A 15,936-nucleotide genomic window follows, 5' to 3' on the forward strand; every position below is an offset into this window, starting at 1 on the left:
GGGGGAGGGTGGAGGATGGGAAAGGCAGCGGAGCACAACAGACACTAGTATGGCAATTTGTAAATCAATGGATGTGTAACTGATGTGATTCTGCAATCTGTGTATGGGGTGAAGGTGGGAGTTCATAACCCACTTGAATCAAAGTGTGGAATATGATATGTCAAGAAATTTGTAATGTTTTGAACAACCCACAATAAAAAATTAAAAAATAAAAAAAGAAAAGAATTTTGGCATAAAGCCATGCACAGTGGCCCATACCCAGCTACTCAGGAGGTTTAGGCAGAAGGATCACTTGAGCAAAACTATCTTTTAAAACTGTAAATGATACTAAGACAATTAAGATCAAGAAGTAACAAAAGAGTTCCATACAAAGAGGACTATTCTTCTTCAGCAGGTACTTCCCAATACAGTTTCATCACACCTATCTGTGCCTTGAAGCCAAGCTTTTCTAAAGTAGCAGCTGCTTGTGGCCAGTAGCAGGTACCTTGCATAATAGCTCTGCTAACATAGTGGCTCCAACTGCTCCCCTGCTGTGCAACTCTCTTGCAACACAGCAGGTATTTTCTGTTTTCTGCTCTAGCTCATCCATAATAGAGCAACATGGCATGGATTCACCAATGCCCTCTAGAAAGTTTTTCCTAAACCAACAAATCATTTGAGTACCAAACTCCCATTAAAGAAATCAAAAGCTAAGCCTGAGGGAGAAAAGATAACTCACTCTTAAGTCTCTTTCCTTAACTGTTTCCTCTGTAATTTAGCATAGTATAGTTCCTGCTACTTCAGAATCCCTTAGTTTCCCTTTTTACCCCTTTTAGTACCTATCAAACTTTTAATAGCTAATCATTTTATATCAAACTTTTTTCTATTTTTCCTTGTCAAATAATTAATGTGGTTTCTGTCTGCACAATAGACTTTCATATAAATGAAACTTCTTCCACCTGATGACAAGCAATTATGAAAAAAGTACAACTACTATTGACTTAATGATGAAAGACATTTGGCATAAAATGAAGCATGAGATCAGGATGGCAACTCTCAGCCCTTTAAGCTGATAGCCTTCTGGATGCCTTCTTCAGTGAGATAAGACATGAAAAAGATATAAAAGAATACATATTAGAAAGAAAGTAAATAATAATAATAAAATAGGAAGAAAGTAATAAAACTTTCCAAAATCACACAGGACATAACTGTGTATGTAGATAAAAGAATTCTAAAAAATGAATAAGAAAATTATCTAGTCTTAATAAGTTTAACAAAGCCATAAAAGGTATTGTCAATAATCAATCTTTTCCCTATCCTAAGCAAATAATTATTTAAAAACAAAAATTTTAAAAACATTTCAATCAGAATTAGACTCTAAATATATTAAACATTTAGGAATAAATTTAACAATAGATGTATAAGACTTGGACACTAAAAATTAAAAGGCAACAAAGTGAGAAATTAAAAACCTAAACTAACAGAGAAATATGCCATGTTTATAAACAGGAAGAACTGATATTTTCAAATCTCTCCAAATTTATCATAAAGTCAAAGCAATCCCAATAAAAATTGAGCAGGCATTCCTTTAAAAACTGACAACTTGACTATATGTCCTGAATTTCTGAAACGGTACAAATTTAATGGAAAAAGCTAAAACAATTCAATTCCAAATAGAAATATATAAACCTGGCTGGGGATGTGGCTCAAACGGTAGCACGCTCGCCTGGCATGCGCGGGGCACTGGGTTCAATCCTCAGCACCACATAAAAAAATTAAAAAATAAAGATGTTGTATCCATGGAAAACTAAAAAAAATATATATATATTAAAAAAAAGAAATATATAAACCTCAATTCATACCTCTTACTGTACCCAAAAATGAACTCAAAGTGTACCATAGGATTAAATGTTTGAGCTCAAATCATAAAACTTCTTGAAGAAAAACATTAGAGGAAAACTTTATGATCTTGATTTAGGCAAAGATATGTTACACTGGGGAAAGGCAAAATAAGACAAAACAAAAAGCCTCATGGCAGAGACCATACTGTCCAAAGACAGCCACATCAATATATAGCCTATCCCACATATGCTTATTAAAATATGGCCATGACTCTACTCCATATTTGCTACCTCTTCTTGAATTTGGGATATTTGAAGCTACTTTTATAACTAAACTTAAAACATAAAAAGGCACAAAAGTAATTCTTACAGAGATTAAGTCATAAAAAACAAAATGATTCTGCAGGGTTTTCTCAAATTCTTTGACCATGTTTCTTTGGAGCCCTGAGGCACCATTTATGTCAAACTACCTTAAAGACATCATACTCAAGAAAATACATAGAAATAGAAACAGTTTCCCCAGCTGTACCAAAATACAACTATTTGGGTACTCCAAATTCTGGTGCCAATCTTGTGAGTAAGTCTTCAGATCATTACAGCCTTAGTTTTCAAATTGCAGCAGTCAATATCTAGTGGACCAGTAATGAGCTATCCTGGGGCAAGCCATTCCTAAACTGAAGATTAGTACAAAAAAACTGTTCTTATTTTTTAACACTAAACTTTTCAGTGTTTTGTTAAACAGCACCACACAATAAATAAAGTGAAAAAATATGCTAATCAAAATTAGAAACTTTTTGGTATTCTAAATACTCATTTAAGAAAATGAAAAAACAAGCTATAGACTCAGAGAAAATATCTGCAAATATATACTTATGAAAAAGCACCTGTGTTCATAATATATAAATAATTCTTACTACTAAAAAAACAAGAGTGAATAACCAAAAATTAATAAAGATGTTCAGCGTCATTAGTCGTAAGGGAAATGCAAATTTAAACCAAAATTAGATACCACTACCATGCATTAGAAAGGCTATACATGAAACAAATGATAATACCAAGTGATGATATGATTATGATACTGCTGAAGTCTCATATATTACTGCCAGGAATTCAAAATGGTATTATCACTTTGGAAAACAGTCTGACAGTTCCTTATAAACTTAAACATATATTTACCATCACACCCAGCAATTCTATCCCTAGGTATTTACCTAAAAGAAAATATATGTCCAATTATATGAATATTAGAAAAGTCAAAATTATAATGAGAGAAAACAGATTATTGCTTGGGACTTGGGATGTACAGGCAAGGAACTGACCGTAAAAGGGGGAAAGAAATGTTTTAGAGAAGAGAGAAATATTTTACATCTTTTTTTAGGGGTAAGTATCAGGATTTGAACTCAGGGGCACTTTACCACTGAGCCAAATCCCCAGCCTTGCTTTATATTTTATTCAGAGACAGGGTCTCAGTGATTTGCTTAGTGCCCTGTTTTTGCTGAGACTGGCTTTGGACTTGTGATCCTCCTGTCTCAGCCTCCCAAGATGCTGGGATTACAGGCATGCGCCACCACACTCCAACATAATTTTATATCTTGATTGTGAGTGCAGTCATATGCTAACACTCATCAAACTATAAACTTAAAATAGATGATGTTTGTTAAATAAAATGTTTAAAAAGAGTACACCTTTCTCCCCCACCTCATCCCACTGAAAAGTAGTCCTCAACTAACTGGCAACTTCATTTCCATCTATCATTAAAAACATCCTGCATTTTACTCTAATGCAATTTTTTAGACAAGCATACAAATATATGCTTTAGATATAGATTCAATCTTATATTCATATAAACTTTAATTTATTTAAATTGGGAGCAGAGGTGGAAGGTGACCATAGTAGCACACAATTAGAAATACTAAAATCAATATTAAATATTAGAGATATGACAGAATTTGCATTTCACAGTCATAGATAGACTGGGGACCCAAAAAAAATAAATCATTATGAAAACCCTGCTTCCCATGCAAAATTCTACACATACCAAAGAAGAACCACTGCTTTAGTATATCCTTAATTCGATTACTAAGGAAAAATAAGTACTATATATAAAACCTGGGAAATTAAAAGCAAGCATCATAAATCTCACCTTCACTTACAGGTGTATGCTCTTGTACCTGTGTGTACAGGTACACCCACCATTTGTCCAACCAGAAACTTAAAGAATCATACCTAAATCCTCTTCTCCCTCAGTAACTTATAATATATAAAAATTATTTATTAACCTAAAATTTCTCACTGGACTATATGCTGATTCCATTTATCAATATACCTCTAGCACCTATACTTGAATAAATGCAAGATGTTAGTGATAATGAGTAAGAAGTTGTTTGAACTATGTCAAGGAAGGGCTCATGTATAGACTTTTATCAGATACATAGTTAACCAAAGTGTGAATAAATAAGTCTCAACTGTATTATAGCAATTTGAAATGCTGAAAGTACAATCCATTAATGTTTCATGTTAATGAAACCAACATGGTCTTTTTAGACATCATGAATATTATAATCTGTTTTCATTCAATACACAGGAAATATACATTACATATAAAGATAATGGACCTTTGCAGTAGTTTAAGGATATGAAGAATGTTCCTTCTGTTTAGAGATGTGGGCTGGTAAGTTATCCAAGAATTTAAATGATAAGCAGATGGTCCATTTCCAAATTGAGAGCAGTCGTTTGGCTCTAAAATGGAGTGTATTTTGGTAAATATACATTCTGTCATGTTCTATTCAATATGACATGAGGTAATCATGTACTATGTTACGTTCTGTTTTTCTTCTTTTAACATAATAAAACTTAACAAAAGCAAAGGCTTAAATTTTTCCTCACAACGCCATCTTCTTACTTTTAGAGTCAAAATAAACAAAAGATAACAACAAACAAATTCTGACATTTCAATTCATACACTTCCAATTTTTTTTAAACAAAATCAAGTTCAGTGGCTCTTCAGAGAAGGGAGTTTTCTCAACCATTAAATGGGGGATAATATCAAACATTAAAGTAATTAGGAGTCTACTTAACTTATATTTTGAGAGAAAGGAATAAAGAATTATTCAAATTTGATCTTTCATACAAATCTCAAAGAATTTTTTCTAATTTTTCTTTTATTTTGGTGCATTATAATTATACATAATTGTGAGATTCTTTATGCCATAGTTATACATGCATATAATATAACTGGACCAAACTCATTCCCCAGTATCCTCCTTTCCTTCCTTTTGTTCCTCCCCCAGAACTATTTGCTGTACTCATTTTCCTTCTATTATTATTATTACTGCATTATAATTATATATAAGTAAGATTAGTTGTAGTATTTCATACATGGACATAGCATAATTTGATAAACTTTGATTTTTTTTAAATACCAAATTTTAGCATATATAGTAGATAACTGTTGGATAACTGTACTACTTTCCTCCCTCTTGCCTCTATCATTGCCTCTATTCTAACAAAATGCTTGTTTTATTTCAATAACTCACTTTTTTTACAAGGATATTGGCCTAAATAAATCAATAATATTAACTCCATTCCTTCTCAGAAATATTTTTTAATTATAAGCATGCAACAGTGCAGGTAAAAAGGTCATTTCATAATAATAAGGGAAAAAATTTAGACACCATAACAAATAATGTTCATATGTCTAAGAATAGGACTTTAAAATACATAAATCAATAATGGAAAGAATTGCATGGACAAATATGACAAATCCACATCTATAGTCTATATTCCTTTTACAATAACTGATAGAAACAATAAAGAGAAATTTGGTAGAAATAGGAGCCTAGAAGAACACTATCAATCATATTTACATGTTTATAAAGTACTACACTAAACCAAAGCAAAATAAATACTCTTTCCACAAAACATTTCCCCAAACAGACTATAATCTAGAAAAAAAAAAAAGAAGAAAGAAATCACAAATTATTCTTATCATGAATGAAGTGACCTCACTACAAATTCTTAAAAAATTAAAAGGATAATGAGGGAATATTATGAGAAATCTAATGCCAAGTATTTTGACAACTTAAATGAAATGGACAAAGTGTTTGAAAGACACAAACTACCAAAGATCTTATGAGAAGAATAAGAAATAAATAAATAATCCTCTGTCTGAAATTTTTTTTTTTTTCAAACAACAATTAAATACTTTTTTTTACAACTCCTGGCTCTGTTAAATTTCCTGGTAGATTCTACCAAGGTTTTAAGGGAAAAAAAAAAAAAAACGCTTAATTCTACAAGAAAATTCTAGAAATTTGAAAAGAAGGGAACACTATTTTATTCTATGGAGGCAAAGTTGTCCTAACAGCAAAACCAAAGAAAATACAAGAAAATCTAAGACCAATATCTCCCATAAACACAGTTTTATTCTTCACAAATTTGAGCAAATTGAAAAGAATAATACATTAAGTCGGATCTATTCTAGAATGCAAAATATTATTTTAGTTCACCAAAGCTAAAAAATTATTGGAAAAATTAAAGAAAATGTAAATATATGAAGAACTGTACCATGTTAGTGGATCAAAATACTCGATATTGTCTAGATACTCATTCAGTCAAAATTGATATAGAAATCAAACACAATTCTAATCAGTACTGAGGTTAAAGTTCATTCAGTCAAAATTGATATAGAAATCAAACACAATTCTAATCAGTACTGAGGTTAAAGTTCACTGATAGAATGCATGCTTAACATGTACCAAACTCGAAGTCAATTCCCAGAACAAACAATAACCTCCATCATTATTACTACTATCAATTTCTCAGGAGACATTTTATGCAGAAATTAAAGTTATTCTAAAATTTACATGGGATTGCAAAGGACCTAGAACAGCTAAACAACTTTGAAAAACAAGGACAAAGCTGGAAGACTAATATTATCTAATAGCTAGAATTATCACATACCTACTGTTATCAAGACAGTGTGGCTTAGGTTTAAACACACACAGACCAATAGATCAATGGAAGACAACAGAATCCAGAAATAGATCTACATGTATGTGGAAAACTTTTTTTCAACAATGGCACAAACACAATTCAATTTAAAAAGATGATCATTTCTACAAATAGTGCTGGAACATTTAGATAAGTAAATGCAAAAGCAATTAAATAAAATGAACTGTAATTGATACTTCACACCATCTACAAAAGTTAACAGGCAAACTGGATCACGGAGCTAAATACAAAATCTGCTATTATAAAATAAGAAAATAGGAGAAACTCTTTGTGGCTTCGCATTCAGCAAAATTTTCTTAGATATATATCAATAGTAAATAAATAAAGAGAAAATTTCATAAACTAGGTTCCATCAAAATTTAAACTTTCTCCTCTTCAAATGGCATTGTTTAGAGAATGAAACAATAACTTACAGTATATATAAAAATATATGAAAAACATAAATTTGACCAAGAACATCTATCCAGAATATATTGAGTTCTCAAAACACTATAACAAGCCCAAATTTAAAATGTGCACTAGGTTTGAAAAGACAATTCACTAACGATCTGATGGTTAAATCATATTTAAAAGGTCCTTGACATCATTAATCATTAGGAAAATGAAAATTAAAGTTACTCCATGAAACTAAATTAAATATTCTGATCATTCCAAGTACTGGCATAGAAATGATGCTACTAGAATTCTCATATGGTACCAGTATTTAAAATGATTTAATCACTTTGGAAAACATGTTGGTCATTTCTTAAAATAATAACTATGTGTCTAACATATAACGTGAATCACACCTACCCCACCAAAAAAAATCATAAATTGAAGTCCTAAAATCAGGTATGTTAGAATGTAAGTAAATTTGAACATATTATCTTTTTTTAATATTTTTTAATTGTTCATGGACCTTTATTTTATGTATTTGTATGTGGTGCTGAGAATCGAACCCATTGCCTCACGCATGCTAGGCAAGTGCACTACCACTAAGCCACAACCCCAGCCCTTGAACATATGATATTAAAGAAGTAATTAAAAAGAAACCATATTTGTAGGTCCTAATCTGACAAGCATCCTTATAGGAAAACAAAATTTGGACACAGATGCACAGAGGGAAGACTATAGGAAAACGGCAGCCTTCTATAAGCCAAGCAAAGAGGCCTCAAAAGAAATCAACCCTGGACTGGGGATGTGGCTCAAGGGGTAGCGTGCTCACCTAGCACGAGTGAGGCACTGGGTTCGATTCTCAGTACCACATAAATGTAAAATAAAGATATTGTGTCCACCTAAAACTAAAAATTAAATTAAAAAAATAAATAAATAAACCTTGCCAACACCTTAATTTCAGATTTCTAGCTCCAGAACTGTGAGAAAACAAGTTTCACTATTTAAGACTACCTAGAAAACCAATATAATTCCCTCCAAGTTAAAACATATACCCATATGATGACTCATATTTGAATTCTATAGCAGCTTTGTCTCTAATAGCCAAAGCCTAGAAACAAGTCAGATGATAAACAGAAAAACAAACTGTGAAAGAGCAATGGAATACTATTCAACAACAGAAAGAAAATTTTGCTGAATGCAAAGCCACAAAGAGATTCTCCTGTTTTGTTACAAAAAAACAGATGAATCTCCAAATAATTAGATTAAAAGAAAACAGATTTTTTTAAAAAAAGTTTGTATGTTATGATTTTATTTATATGAAACTCTAGAAAATGTGAACTAATCCATGGTGCTAAAGAGCAGATTCGTGTTTTGTTATTGTTGATTTTTTTTTTTTTTTTTTTAAGAACAGAGGATGTTACTAATGGGAGAGACATCATGGGACACAAAGAAACTTGTAGGGTAATGGAAATGTTCAATATCTTAGTTGTGGTAATGGTTTCATGGATATACATACATGTCAAAACATATCAATATACTTTAAATATATATAGTTTTTATATATACTTTAACACTTCAGTAAAGTGATTTTTAAAAAGAAATATAAAGAGTGAAGTGCCTTTTTTAAAAAAGTTTACATAGTATATAATTCTGTTTAAATAAAATTCTAGAAAATACAAAATAATTTGCAGTAATAGAAAGCATCCAGTGGGCATTGGGATACACTGGTAAGGAGTGATTGCCAAGGGCCATGAAGGAAACTTTGGAGATGATGTTTATGTTAATTAGCTTAGATGGTTCACAGGTGTATAAATATGTCAAAGCTTATGAAACTGCACTTTTAAATAAGTGCATTTTTATTGTTTATTAAATCAAACTAAGTAAAGCTATTTTTGAAAAACTAAATACAAATGTATCTGCTCAGCATTACAAAGATCTTAAAGGACAATCATACAAGGAGAAGATTACTCTTGATTATTCCCTTCATTGGGCATGTTAAAAGACAAAAAAATTTTACCTAAGAATCAAAGTTTTGTTAATATTATGCTATAATTAAATATTATCATGTAAATTAGTCAGTCACTAGCAATAATACCAAAGCCACATATAATTTTATATATTTATAGATTATTATATATCACTATTGACTCCTCAATTACAAAGGACTCTTCTGTTAATTCTCTTGTATAAGCTAGGCTAACCTATATAAGTCTATTTAAAGCCTTAAAAACTAAAAGCCAAATGTTTTCTCTGATATTCGGTTGCTAATTCACAATGAGGGTGGGTAGGGAAGAATAGAGTTACTTTAGGTAAAGGGGAGGGAAGGATAGTAGAATGAATCAGACATTATTACCCTATGTACAAATATGACATGTTACATACAAATATGACATATTACATATTACCCTATGTACATATACCCTATGAACATATACATATACATATGTATATATATGAGATGTACGATCAGTGTGATTCTACATTACATACAAACAGAATAATGAGAAATTATACTCCATTATATATAATGTATCACAGAGCATTCTACTGGCATGTATAACTAATTAAAATTTTTTAATTTTAAAAAATAGTATTGATAACTTTTGAAAACATAATCAATCCTTTTATTTGTCAATGAGTACTCAAGCAATTTTTAAGTACTATATAGGAATCCTCTCATGAAAATTAAATAATATTTTTGGTAACTTTAGACACATAGTTGTTAATTTTTCCATTCACTAAACAATAAGCAGTTGGTGTTAACTGTATGCCAAATATTAGGTATTGCAGATGTCGTAACATATATAACACATTCCCTAACCCCAGCAAATCATACTCCAGTGAAGCATAAAAGCCACAAAACAACTCTTCCATTCTGAGAAAGGCAAAACTATAAAAACAGAAAAAGATCATTGGTTGCAAAGATTCGGGGGGTGGATAAATTAAGTGATATATGAGGACTTTTTGAGGCACTGAAACAATTTTTTATAATAATGTAATAAAATTAGGTAACCCAAAAATGTACCCTAATTTAAACTATGGGCTATAATTAATAATTATGTATAAATACATGTTCATCAATTGTAACAAATGTACCACACTAATGCAAAATGTTAATAATTGGGGGAGGGGAAGGTTTAATATGGGAACATTGTACTTCCTTCTCAAATTATCTATTAATCTACAACTGCTCTAAAAAATAAATCCCATATTTCAATGTACATATATACAACCAGAGAAGAAAATAGGTCATATTTTAAAAGCCAAAACCATACAATTTTAATAATATTAAACAAAAAATTGAATTAGTACCTTTTATGTAACCAAATTAATTTAATAAATCCATCAAAATGTGAAAATAGATCACTCCAACAATTTAGATTTACCTCATTTTAAAACATCTAACAGCTACTCGTTACATATTAGATTGGTGAGAGTCATTAATGATGATGATACCTAGATACACAGTCCAATCTCTACAAATTATACAAAGGGACAGTACAAAAGAAGGTGGGGGGCGATATTCTCTTTTCAAGGTATCAGTCATATGATTTCTAAAATAGTATCAATAATACACTGATTTCAAGGAGTCAAGTTCTAAGTTCTATTCTGTTCATCCTGGTACCCTAAATGGCTTGGGGAGAAAAAAAAAAAGGAATTCTGTGTTCTTCACTACTACTGCTATCAGCATTATCATAAAATTTAGTGAAAAGTATAAAAGCAAAAGACAATAAACCAAACAGGGCACAGTAAAAATATGGCAATAATCTAGGTCCTTGATGAGATCACTAAATCCTACAACTGGTATCCTCAAGATTCCTTGTAACATACTTTTTTAAAAAATGTACTTATAATTTAAATTATTTGTTCATTATCCTGCTATTTGCATTCAACAAATAAACTATTAAAAAAGAAAAACTTTGTTCAAATAAAACCTGTATCAAAGAATAGAATCCTACATTATTTATCATTCCTTAAATATTCTCTGTCCTAGCTTCTGAAGAATTATGTACGTTTTCTAAATAATTATATTTTACTAATTAATGGCTCATTTTTTCCAAAACTAGAATATAAACACCAATTTTGCTATTCCTTATAACTACATACTCAAACCACTAACAAGTTTTTCTTATAAAAATAGAGGTTTTAAATTAAAAAAATAAAAACTAAGAGCACATAAAAGCCCTAAACATTCAGAATTAAGCTATAACTCTAAGTAAAATAAAATTAAAACTGCTCAATTTCCAAATAGGTAACTATGTGGGCATTTGAAATAAGCAATTCATTGGCATACCAACTATGTGGTATTCTATACCACATAGCATTCCAAGACATGAAAATGAAATTTACTTATTCATTCAATTTCTGATGGACCCTGGAGTTGAACTCAGTTTTCATTTTTATAAACACACTGCTCTAAATATTATTTTTGATTTCGTCTGGTTTCCATACATGGGGAGACATTTTTAAAAATGGATTAATGAGTTGCAAAATTTTTACATATTCAATTTTATTAAAATTCCAAATTATTCTCCATTTGGTTGTACAACTGGCACTCCTACCAGCAACAGATAAAGAAAGAGTTCATTTCCCAGTAATATTTTCCTTAGTTAACAAAAGAAAGTTCATCAGTATCCTGAAAGTATCTAGAGATACTTTAAAGTGCAATTACTAATAGTTCAACAAATATTTATTGACTACCTGCTTAATAGTACCTCAAATGTGGTAGTAACTCAGTAATCAAAACCATTTCCTTAACCTTCTCTTAGTGGCAAGAAAACCAACAGACACTTCCTCTGGTGAAGATTCTCTTATTACAAGCAATAGAAACCTACAAGGAAAAAAGAGCATTCAGAGAGATGGAATAGTTGGAGTAATGTTCAGGAATCAGAGAAGTACAAACCAACAGATCTGAAGCAAGTATTTGCACATGCATACAATCATATATACTAACATACATGCATACACTGGCACTAGAAAAATGTATAATCAAAGTATACAGGAGCTATTTGGTTATTTTTTTTTCAGTCTCTAATATTCTAGGATTTCATTTGGAGATGGTTGTTGATTTTGTTTTTATGGTTTTTTGGTTTGGGCTCTAATTTTTTTTTTTTTTTTTGGAGGGGGGCGGGGTACCAGCGATTAAACCCAGGGGCACTTAACCACTGTTGGCTCTAATATTCTTAAAAGGAAATAAAGAAAAGTTAAAAACCAGGAGTTTTGCTAGACTATATACAGCAATTTCTCAATTATCTATATAATGAATTCAGAGAATAACACAATATGGCCAAAGTAACAGTCTAGAACCAGAGTCATCAGAACATTCATTTGTCTACTTTTGGACTCAAGAAAAGTTACAAATAACTCCCACCTCCAAAACAGATCTTCATTTCTTCTGAAAGTGGCTGAAACCATATTGATATTATTGTATTCTGTTGGATATTCAGAATTTTTTCACTCATTAACAAATATTTGTACTATCCCCACAGGAAATTTACAAGGACAGGCATCTAGGTAAAAGGGTAGGAAATTTATAAGGATAGGCATCTAGGTAACTAGGAAGAAAGATGCTGGGAAAAATGGTAAAATAACAAACAAAAATTTGGCTACTTTACCATTTTACCAACATCTTTTCCTAACACAGGAGAAAACAAAGTTGCTGATGTTTTCATTGAATTCATAAGAGTTTTGTCTCCTGAAGGCTAATATACTAAAGTGGCATAAGTTTGTTTGGATTTGTTTAGTTAATACCTTTCCAGTATACTCTACTAAATTATACCCATTTTTATAACTACATTAGGATATCATATGAGCAATGGGAAAAGAACTAAGGCTAAAAACAGGGAAGCTCATGAAAAGAAAAGGTTAAGTTCCAGACATGAAAATGTCAGTGCCACAAAACCTAGAGGTCATGAATCTCGATTAGTCCATAGAAAGGCTAGCTTATGGAGACTGTGTGACTGGCACCCATGGAGCAAGTAGCTTGGAATGAATGGAGTCCTTAGTATTTTGTATTAATTGAAGTACATTTACAAATCTGACACTTCAACTAGCTATTTTACACTAATTGAACACAATGCCAAATATTATCCTCAGACACCAAACTAAAATGTTTAACAACCTATAAACAATGCCTCAATATTGAAATCTTTGTTTTAAGTCAAAAAGAACCAGATTACGTTGTTACAGTTTTAACAAAGTAAACAGAAATTGGAAAGCATTCAAAACTGTTCAAGCAATGTTGTTTTCTACCAGGCTGGGGTTGTTAATAAATATATTAGAAAAGTCTTTTTAATCTACATTTCTATGTGTATTCTTGAAAAGGATGTAATATATTCCAATTCTTAATCATTCTTCCTAATTCTACAATTTTTCACCATTTCCTGTACTAGTTGGCCTCTGCTCTTAAATTTATTTCCATCATAAATTACTTTAACAAGAATTCAGAATCCAAACATAAATTTTATAAACACATACAGTGCATACACCTGCTTGGTAATTAAAACCAACCTACTGTCAATGTAATGTTTCCTTCTAACACTTCCAAATATGCACAGGCTATACTTCATGGACACTTTATTTTGTTAGCAATTTTAACACCAAAATATATATAGTGTTATGTGAAAAAACCAAAACCAAAAAACAAAATCCTTAACACTTCTTTATCTACGCATTTTAGCAAAAACTAAATTTTTTAAAAAGCAAAATATATTAAATTTTATATTAAATTCACTGGAAAATTAAATAATGAAATTGTTTCATTTATGGTCATTTTTAAACTACCATTTTAAAATGAAAAGATGAATATCAATAACTTAAAAATTATATTTAATAAAAATGAAAAAAGATTTAAATATTTTAACAATACTTTACATATAAAAAGAGGCATATACTGCCAAGTGCAGTGGCACACACCTGTAATCCCAGCAACTTGGCAGGCTGAGGAATGAGGATCACAAGTTTGAGGCCAGTCTCAGCAATTCAGTGAAGCCCTAAGCAACTTATCAAGACCTGTCTCAAAATAAAAAACAAAAAGGGCTGGAGGTATGGAGATATAGCTAGTGTAAAGTGCCCCTGGGTTCAATCCCTAGTAAAAGGGGGGGAGGGGGAACAGGATGAGGACTCATTAATTATACCTAGACATAACAGTCCAGACTTCTAAAAAGATAGTTACAAAAATTAAGTTTTAAGAAACAATAAAGACAGAAATTATTTTTTTTAAAATGATCAATAAAGATTGATAATGAATTAAAATTCTTTAAAATCACTTTCAGATAAATATTCTAATTTTAAAAAGTTAGACTGAAAAAAAAAATAAAATGGTTAAAAAAGCAAACAAAATGGCTACTCTTCATCTAGAAAAGGGGTTCTCAACTTTTTTGCTTCATGACCCCTAAGAAGATTGGCCTAACATCCCCATGAGTGTTCCCAAAATTATGGGTAGTTAACATCATGCTAATTGTCATGCACCCTTTTGTTTCCAATCAATGAAGTACACTGGAATGTACTTCAGGACAAATTATGTTTGTAAAAAAGATATAAAGGGCATAGGTTGTGATACAGTGGTAGAGCACTTGCCTGGCATGTGTGAGGCACTGGGTTCTAGTCCCAGCACCACATAAACAAATTAAAAAAACAAAATAAAGGTATTGTGTCCATATACAACTAAAAAGTTTTTTTTAAGAAGATAATTATAATATTTTCACTACTATGAGTAAAAGTATACTGGAGCATGCTGTACTATAGGTATCAATACAATAATTATTTTGATAACATTGTTGAAAATTAGAGAAAGGATGGGTGAAAATGGCCAGAAAAAAAAAAAGGAATATATTACAGGTACTGACTATAAAATTGCTTTGTTAAAAAGAGTAAAACAAATTAGTGTCAATTTTAGAACTTAATCAAAATTTGTTTTTATTTAAATAAACTATCTGTACAGCTTAATTAAGTAAACTTTAAGTCATTTATTTATAAATATTTTGAAGCTCTTAATAATTGGCTGCAATAGCTTTAGAACAACTGGTCCCCTGCTTCCAAAACTGCTACTCATCCTCCTTACAAGTACTCCTTTCCAAATTACTTGGAGTAACTGTTTTAATACAAATCACACAACGTTTTTGATTTTTTAAGTTTCCAATGTTTTTCTATTACACTGAAAGTCTAAACTCTTACCATGGCCAACAATGTCCTAAACATAATGTCTGTTTGTTGCCTACATTTCCAAATTTATTTCATAGAGATTATTTGGCTATAAATCAAATGAACCAAACTTGTCCCCATCTCAGGTACTAGTTACTTACTAGTCACTTTCCCTGAGCACTCTTGCAGAAGATCTAGCTCTATCATTCAGGACCACAAGATGTCATCTCTTTTGGAGAGACCTTTCCAAACCAAAACAGCCTCATCTCCCTACTAGTCAGGCTGGGCCCATTATTTGCTTATATCTACCTTGCTCATACCACTTACAATATTTATATTTTTAATTTATCTACTTATCTGATTATTGTCCTGCTTTTCTTCTAGAATGTAAGCTCCCCAAAGACAGAGACATTAACTGTTTTATTTGTGCCTTGGCCACAACATCTAGAATAATGTTGGGCATATAGCAAGCATTCAATAAATATTTGCAAAGTGAAAGAAGTATTGACATAAAATAAGCAAAATTAGTATTCTACCTAAGTAGGCTGTTTCAATCATTAGAAGGTAAGTATGACTAAAGTCTCAGTTC

The 15,936-nt window shown here is 31.0% G+C and overlaps 1 protein-coding gene across 17 annotated transcripts in view; it reads right to left on the minus strand.

The window, feature by feature from the left end:
• The window catches only part of Tmem135 (transmembrane protein 135), a 261,641-nt gene that overhangs the window by 155,862 nt on the left and 89,843 nt on the right, over positions 1-15,936 (minus strand). For 3 of the 17 annotated variants that reach the window (XM_048787938.1, XM_048787934.1, XM_048787935.1), the window contains one exon: positions 11,921-12,036. The exons of the other annotated variants lie outside the window; for them this stretch is intronic. The gene's annotated coding sequence lies outside the window, so the exon portion shown is untranslated. The remainder of the gene's footprint in view (positions 1-11,920; positions 12,037-15,936) is intronic. 17 annotated transcript variants of the gene reach the window in all.

This window comes from Marmota marmota, unplaced genomic scaffold, assembly GCF_001458135.2.
Source record: "Marmota marmota marmota unplaced genomic scaffold, marMar, whole genome shotgun sequence".
Lineage (NCBI taxonomy): Eukaryota > Metazoa > Chordata > Mammalia > Rodentia > Sciuridae > Marmota > Marmota marmota.